Source organism: Pinus tabuliformis, chromosome 3_2 (assembly GCF_031772625.1).
Source record: "Pinus tabuliformis cultivar Carrire ecotype Pingquan chromosome 3_2, CPIR1, whole genome shotgun sequence".
NCBI classification, from domain to species: Eukaryota; Viridiplantae; Streptophyta; class Pinopsida; order Pinales; family Pinaceae; genus Pinus; species Pinus tabuliformis.
Window position 1 is genome coordinate 1053116103 of NC_142302.1, and position 9112 is coordinate 1053125214.

Sequence of the window (9112 nt, forward strand, 5' to 3'; positions counted from 1 at the left end):
AAAAAGAACAAGGACATGTTAAAGATCCAATGTTATGGCTATCAAAATATGGGCATTACAAGAGAGATTGTTTGAAATTTAAGGAGGACAACAAGATGAAATAAAGAAATGAAGCTCATATCACCGAAGAAGTGGAAGAACCCGAGAAGAAGAAATCGAAAGAGTAAGTGAGATATCTCTATTATGATTGAGATAATCTCCTTCACTAAGTTCTTTTAAAATTTGTAAATAATAGCTATCATGGTAGAAAGCATAATAAGAGATGACATCATAAAAGCACATGATTGAAGCAAGACTATAAAAGCTTGAAAGAATAGCTGAAGTAGAAGTCTACATGAATGTAGCAGTGATCATAGAAAGAAAGTAGCTCTTGGTTACCTCATGGAAAACATAAGGAATACTTATTTGTAGAAGAAAGTCATCTAGCATGATGAAGGATAAAAGGATTTTATCATACATCATGACCATTTGGAAGGAGCATTTGCTGGATGAGGATAATCAAGATCCTCTGTTGGAATCTTCATTTGAACGTTCACCTATACTTGGTAGAAGCAAGTGTCTCCTTGATCATATTCCACCTTGTGTGGGATACATTGTTTAAAAGGATGATGGTATGATGACAAAGGAGTGCAACAAGTCGAGATGATTGAAGTACTCTCAATAAAGAAAAGGAAGTTGCCGAAGGAAGTCTAGATGACCTAAAGGAGGGAAGAGGTATGTATATTTGATAAATTAATTCATGTCAACGCATTGTTGTTGACAACATGGGTAAATGCTCTACCTTGTGAGCATGATCAAGGATCTCTTCCTTCGAAAAGATGCATGAAGGCATGGTTCACATATTGACAAGATGAAATCAACATAATATGTTCTCATATGGAATATGAGGTAGTTGATAAAGATAAAGGAAATATGAGGTCCTGGGAAGCAATACGTTAAGAAAGAAAGAAGAGACCATGAAAAATAAAATCACGTAAGAAGAGGGAAGTCAATTTCCGATAAATAGAAAAATTGATCATGACATCTCCATAGAGAAGAAGACCATGATAAGGTATGTAGAGTTGACATATGAAGTCTTAGAGATGTATTTGTGAATGTGCAGGATGTTGGAGGCAAGCAAGATGTCATGATGAAAGGGCATTTCAAAAGGTAACTGTTATTTGATGTTCATTTTTTTATTTTTGAACAACATCTAGATGAATTGATACAAGGCTAACAAAAGAGGGTTGTAGATGTCACCTACAACTAGCACTCATGTGGTTGGATAGAAGATCCTAAAGGATAAATGACTTGGAAGAGGTAGTAGTATGAAGAAAAGCCAGATGTGGACTAGAATATCACTTTTCGATGAAGAGAAGGATGACATGACTGATATGGTTCGTGAAGGAAAGTGATGGATGGCTGATGCCCTACGACTAATGAAGGCTCCATAATGAAAATGATAAAATTCATAACATTGAAAGAAGGAGCCCCACAAGCAACTGATTATATCAAGATCTCCACCAAGAGCAGAAAGTTGTTGGAGGCAAGTCCCAAGTTAAGAGGGAGCTTGGACAAGTCCCTAGATAAAAGGGAGCTTGGGTACATTCCTTCTATAAAAATGGACACATTCCTTCGTAGGAACGAGTATATTTTCCCTAGTTAAGAGGGAGAGGTAGACACATCATTCTTGTCTTCATATTGTGAAGAAAGAATGGAGGATTGGGTAAGCATCAAACAACCTATCTCTTTGAGGATGTGGTAGGGAATCCAAGATAAGAGTAGTCGAAGAGGACCGATATTTTTTGAGGACTAAGAATCCAAGATAAGAATAGTCCTAGAAGGACATGCCTTGTGAACACCTAGGTGGAGTATTGATCTGGATATTTTCATTTCAAAGATGCATACCAGATGGCATTTAAAAGGGGCCTGTAACCATAAGATGCATACACATAAAAGAAGTGGAAATAAACGACAACCATGAGAAGCAAAGACACAAACAAGTTGATAATAGAGTTCACCCAGTGTGGGTTATGTCTCTGGGCTCTGCTCAATGTGGGGAGGCCTCTTTCATTAATCTTCAGCGAAATCAAATTACATGCATGCAAAAAATACACCTTATACCTCTACTTTTGGGGATGGTTTGAAAATGCACACCTCTTTTGAAGAGATGGACTGCACCGTTGAATTCATGCAGAAAAATTGTGAAAAACGACTGTAAACTCGACCCCTTTCTACTTTGGTCAAATTTTGGTCTCCAAGATCTCAAAGATTCCCCAAAGATTCCTTCTCACGGGTTGACTTGAAATTTAGTGTATTAGATGAATAATCTGATTACATCATCGCGTTCCTGGTGAAAAACTGAGAAGAATGAGTATAAAGTCGGCCTAGTTATGAAACTGTCGATTTCGGGCCCCAAGGGAATCTCAAAGATTCTTCAAGATTCCATAAAGATTATGTTCTACAGGTTGGCTGAAATTCTGCTGCTTAGATCAAAAAACCAATCACGCCATCAGACTTCTAACAAAATTCTGGTTCGTTTGAGTATAAACTTTACTGAATTTGACACCGTGTAAATTTGGCCCCCAAGGAATCTTTTAGATTCCTTGCATATTCCCTACGTCAGGGTTATGCTCCCGGTCCCTGTGCCCCCTCAGGGTTCCTTGGCGCTCTTCTCTCCTCCATCGACTTGGGCGAATGACGAGTTCTAGTTTTTATATAAAAAGTTGGGCAGATTGTTCAACGCCGCATGAGCTGACACATTGGTTAAACTCAATGTGTTTGTTGTGGGTTACTCGGGTTCCAACCTACGACTCACCATTTTTTTTGGCATGTTTTGAATTGGGGTGGACGACTATTTGACCGTGGGTTGTGTGTTCAAAATGGAGGGTTGCTCGTTGGGCAGCGGGTCCTCCAATGGCGGCCTGCCCCTAATATATATATATATATATATATATATATATATATATATTGACCGGTGCGGTGGGCGGCTTTCCCTGGCTAGACCCGCCCCCTTTTTTTATTTTATAACAAATTGGTAAAAAAAATGATCGGATTTTTGGGGTCACCGTTTTTTCAAGTCAACAACAATTTCGCCCCATTTCATCCACCGGAAATCGTCACCGCAAAGTGCCAAATTGTTTTCTCGTTAATTTCTGCCAAATTTAATCGGCCTCCAATTTAATTGGCGCTTTGCGAACTTTAGCCAAGGGCACTAGTTGACCAAAACTTTGTCTGGCCATAACTTTCACATACGATGTCAGATTGAGGCGTCGTTGGAAGCTTGCGACAAGCTCTTTGATCTGACCCTGATCTCATTGCAATCAAAGAACATTTATTTTTGAGCCTTTTCAAAGCCCTTTTTGACTTCTGAGCGTTTCTGAAGCCCCCTGGATCATTCCTCACCACTGAGGATATTTTGGTCCTCCAAAAGCATGGACACATTCCATAATCTGTTGTACTCCCTTGTTTGCACAACAAGTGCCCTGTCAAGCCACACTTCCTTCTCTAACATCTGGATTCCATGCAAACCCGTGGTACATTCTTTGTAAATTACATACAAAACCAAGCATGATTCAAACAACCTCATACTTGCCAAGAGTTTATAACACACTCATTGGTCAAGTTTACATCCAAATTATCAACAAAAGGCCAAAATATCATCATGTTGCTTTCATAAGTGATGGAAAACACATCATTTCTTTTACAATCATTTCGCAAATGATTTACAAAATGTAGCCATGACAAGCTACTATATCTAATAAAACCATCTTCGACTAAAAAAAGTGAACAAGTCATCTCCCTATCTCCATGTGGCGGATTTTCTTGTTGCACATCTTCACTAGTTGGTTCCTTCATAGGTGCTTTTTGGCCATGGAGTATCTGACATATGTTTTTATGATGTCCATCCTTGTTGCAGTGACTATAATGATTCTTTCTCCTCCAAACTTTTTGGATCGTCTTGGAACACTTATTCCTGGTGCGCCTATGATAAGTGCTCGTGGAATCCTCACTATCACTGGAATGTGATGAGGTGCTCCCATCATCCGTCATTGGTTGGTCACTGGTTGTCTTGGAGCATTCTCCAACCTCTTTTCTGACATACCCAAGTCCTGCATAATGAGGAAATTCCTCCACTTTGATGGGATTCACAATGCCCTGGCCATTAATGTCGAGACACTTTCCTTGATACCCGATTTTTTTCAACAATTTTGATCCAATTCTTGTAGTATGTTTCTCAAAAGCAGTGAAATCATCATCATAAAAAAAACATGAAAGTGAAGAATCATTTTTTATCTCTGGCTTGCTATGCTGCAACTTTTCCAAGGCCTCCTCCTTGGCTTGTTGCTGATGTTGCAACCTTTATTTCTTCTTCTCTGCTTCTTGCAGGAGTCTTCTGAGTTCAACATTCTCCACCTAAATACCTTGGTTGATCTCTTCGAGTTCTTGGAGCCACGCAATATTTTGTGTCCTTATTTTTGGCACAACATCTGCTGAAGTCTTTGTCTCATCGCTCGAATTAGAACCTAAGTTGATAGGTCCATCTTTTGCAATCCTAAGAGTTGCAATCTTCATTTCATCACTTGAGTCTGATCCCAGGTCAGTTGGCCCAGCACTTGCAAATCTTGCAACTGTGATCTTCTCATCATCCTTTGATTCAAATTCTTGGTCTTGTTGCACAGTTGTAACTGTCTTTTGCTTCTCATTTTTGCCGTTCCTCTTTGGCCTCAATTCTGGATGCAATTTCCAGCAATGATCCGCATCATGCCCTTCTTTCTGACAATGAGTACCAGGTGGCCTTGCTTATTTTCTCTTCGCTAACGCTTCCCTCTTTGGTCTGTCATTTTGCTTATGCTTTCGCCTGCTTTCAAGATGTACAACCTTCACACTAGCTTCATCAAGGGTTTTAGGTTTAAATAATAACAATGAATGACACAAATAACCATGCAATGAGCCAATGTATTTCATCAACATTTCAGGAGAGTCTAATGGAACATTCAATGTTAATGCTTGTTTCCTAAACTCCTTTGTAAATTTTTGAATATTTTGACCTTTACTTTGTTTTAAATGTTGCCATTCCATCATGGCCTTCTGCTTGTAACTCAATGGGTAAAATTGTCCTCTTAAAGCAGAAATGAATTCAGACCAAGATGAAAGAAGTTTACGACTACTCTTATCACTTTTCTGCAATTTGCCTTCCCACCAGACGAGAGAAGTGCCACTTAATTGAAGGGATATTAGCTGGATTGTGGCGTCATCCTCTTTGATTCGTTGTCTGCGGCAATACACTTCAACATCTCTGATCAAGTTATCTAGCTTTTCTGCACTAGATTCTCCACTAAACATAGGCAGATCAAACTTAACATCCAACTTGAAAAAGGGTTTTTTATGAGTTTTTCTACCTCTACAAAGACGAGAAGAGTAAGAAAAATAACTTTCGCTAGAAGATGGAGAGGGAGGTTTAGGGGGCTCTTCTTCTTTTTCATGATTCATCGAGTCATGATCATATGGTCCTTCCTTCTTCTTTGGTTTCACCATTGCCTTCTCATACTTTGCAAACAATTTGTTCACTTTTTTTGTCATGGCCTAGAAGGCCTTGTGATAGTCACTCTTCCTCCAACCGAACATCTTCATCTGTCATTTTCCCTCTTCATGCTGCATGCCCCGCTTTTGGGTCAAAGGACTTAAGTTTTCATACACTTGCAATTCACATCAACTAAATACCTGCTCTGATATCAAACTTGATGCAAATCTTTTCACTTCAAAGATGCATACAAAATTGCATTTAAAAGGGGCATGTAACCATAAGATGCATACACATAAAAAAAAGTGGAAATATACGACAAATGAGAAACAAAGACACAAATAAGTTGATAACGAAGTTCACCTAGTGTGGGTTATGTCTCTGGACCCTGCTAAATATGGGGAGGTCTCTTTCATTAATCTTCAGCGAAATCAAATTACATGCATGTACAAAAGACACCCTATACCTCCACTTCCGGGGATGGCCTGAAAATTCACACCTCTACTGAAGAAATAGACTGCACTGTTGAATTCCTAGCGAAAAATCGTGAAAAATGACGGTAAACTCGACCCCTTTCTGTGTCTGTGAAAATTTGGTCCCCTAGGAATCTCAAAGATTACTTCTCACGGGTTGAATGAAATTCGGCTGCTAAGATGAAGACTCTGATCACATAATCACGTTCCTAGCGAGAAATTGAGAAGAATGAGTATAAAGTTTGTCGGGTTCTGAAACTGTAAATTTCGGGCCCCTCAAAGATTCCTCAAGATTCCATAAAGATTTGGTTCTGCATGCTGGCTGAAATTCCGCTGCTCAGATAAAAAAAATGATCGCGCCATTAGACTCTTGGTGAAATTTTGTTTCGTTTGAGTAAAATTGACATGAATCTGACACTGAAAATTTGGCCCCCAAGAGAATCTTTTAGATTCCCTGCAATAGGGTTTCGCTCCTCGGTCCCTGTGCTGCGCTCCTCTCCCCCGTTGGCTTGGGAAAATGACGAGTTCTGGTTTATAAAATTTGGGTGGATTTTTCATGGTCGCATGGGCTGACACATTGGTTAAACTCAGTGTTTTGTTATGGGTGGCCGGGGTTCCAACCTATGACTCACTCGTTGTTTTTGGTGTCTTTTGAATTGGAGTGGGTAGTTATTTGACCGTGGGTGGTGCGTTCAAAATGGAGCGCCCACTGTTGGGCGAGGCGGCGGGTTGGTCGGGCAGGTTCAAATCTCATTGGACTTGTTTTAATATTGGTCATGGTCGTTGGGAATATATATATATATATATATATATATATATATATATATATATATATATATATATATATATTGACCGGTGGAGTGGGTGGGTCTGCCAGGCCCAACCCGCCCCCCTTTTTTTAAATTATTTATTTATTTATTTTATAACAAATTGGTAAAGGAATTTCGACTGAATTTTTGGGGTCACCGATTTTTTTAACCGACAATTTCGCCTGTTCCGACCATTGGAAACCATCGCCGCAAAGTGCCAAATTGTTGTCTCGTTAATTTCTGCCAAATTTAGCGACCCCTCCAGATTTAGCCAGGCTAAATTTGACGCTCTGCTAACTTTAGCCAAGGGGCCTAGTTAACCAAAACTTTCACTGACCACTTTCACATGCAATTTCGGATTGAGGCGTTGTTTGCGTCTTTGGAAAGCTTGCGAAGAGATCTTCGATCTGAACCTAGTTTCATTGCAATCCAAGAACTTTGATTTTTGAGTCTTTTCAAAGCCATCTTTGATTTTTGAGCATTTTTTGACCCACTTGGATCAGGTATGTGTCTTGAGAGACAATGATGATGGTGTCTATCATTCATTGGTCTTGCTAGCATTGTGCTCTGATCTTGTGGAGAGATAGTGTTGTTAGTGAAGGCCTTGTTATGTGACAATGCTAGTTGGTATGATGCAAATATATGGCTTACCAATCCAAATATTCTTATGATAATTATTCAGATTGAGAATGTCCAAGTACTTTGTATCGATTATGAATACCTCCCTAGTTAAGAGAGAGTGTTGAAATATGTAACCATGTTCGGTCTTCATAATGACATATGTAATCATGATTTTATGTATTTGATGTAAAAAGAAAAATAAATTTGTTATTGTTATTCTTGAAGCATGGGTTTCATGGTCAAGGAAATTTATTTTATAGGTCAAACTCCCATTGAGACCTTCTAGGGCTTGTCATTATGTCTACAAGTCAAGAGAGTCATTGCCATGTATGGAAGAACCATTTGCGCATGTTACATATTGTAAAGAAAAAAATGTTTGAGTTAAAAGACCCTTCAGGACCTCGTGATAATGCAAAGATCAAATCGACTTAAAAGGAAACAGTTCAACCTAGTAGAAGACCTATATAAAGGGGATTTCGACCTCACTTGGAAGAGACATTCACTCAAGCATCAAGAAGTTCGATCTATCTAAAAGAAGAAGCCTACTACCTAAGTGAAGGAGAGGAAGGAAGAGCGAAGTATTTTTGGATTGTTTTTGCACTATTTCTCTCCACATGTGCAAAAGAATTAGGGCACTTATTGCAGCAGAAAATGTTGAGTTGCATAAGTCAAGTTAGGGCATCAAGAAGGTCACTTTGCAAGTTGAGTTCTATAGGAGAGATAATCAACTCAAGCAAATAAGAAAGGAGAAAGAATCTACCATTACTTTTCACTCGTACAAGGGCTAGGGTTTATGTAGAGGAAACTGTTGGAGATCAAAGTTGTAGAAGAATTTGCTGGGAAAGTCAAAGTTGTAGAGGAATCTACTGGAGGGGTCGAATCTACAGAGTAATTTTTGATGGAAGACTGTTGGCTTTGGGGGTCCTGACCTAGCTTCAGAGTTAATTGTGCCAAACAAATCCCTACACTATTGGCTCTTTCAGCATCAATCTGCGGTGTGCGGACTGAAGTCTCACCAGAAGAAGTATGGGGAGATGCTGGAACCAAGTTTTCGCACCGAGAGATCAATGTGATGTCTTTTTGGCGACTTAGATTTGCCTTCACGCAAACCTCTATACTCCCGTAGCCTATTGCTGTAACTTCCTCCAATCAGCGTCTAGACCTCCGCGAAGGTCTACGATCAACTTTTGCAGACCCTGAACAGGTCAATTAGCTACTTACGCACGCCTTGGATTACACTTAGATCATTATTTGCTTAGATCCACTTAAATTTTTGATAACTTTAACATAAAGTGTTATAATCTTCACATAATCCCTTAACATTAATTGCGTTCAGACAATAATGTATAACAAGTAAAGTCGCGCATCAATACATCATTATTTCATAAACCCATTATTCATCACAACATAAAGAACATTCATACATAACAAAAGATAATAGATAAAACACAAGAATTTCTGCAACATTCTTCTTTATTGATATTCAGTTAAGCTTACAGACTCAAAACGTCCCTGCACACTCAGCTGCGGACTACTTTAGACCTCTGCGCACTCAGCGACAGAGCCTTTCCCTCTTCTAAGACTTTTATTTCTATGCTAGACTTTTTCGCTTGTACCCATAGATAACTTCCTTACCTCCCTTAGACTCTTTAAGACACACCTATTTATACAATTCCATGGTCCGCAGACCATGGGTAGATCTTCAA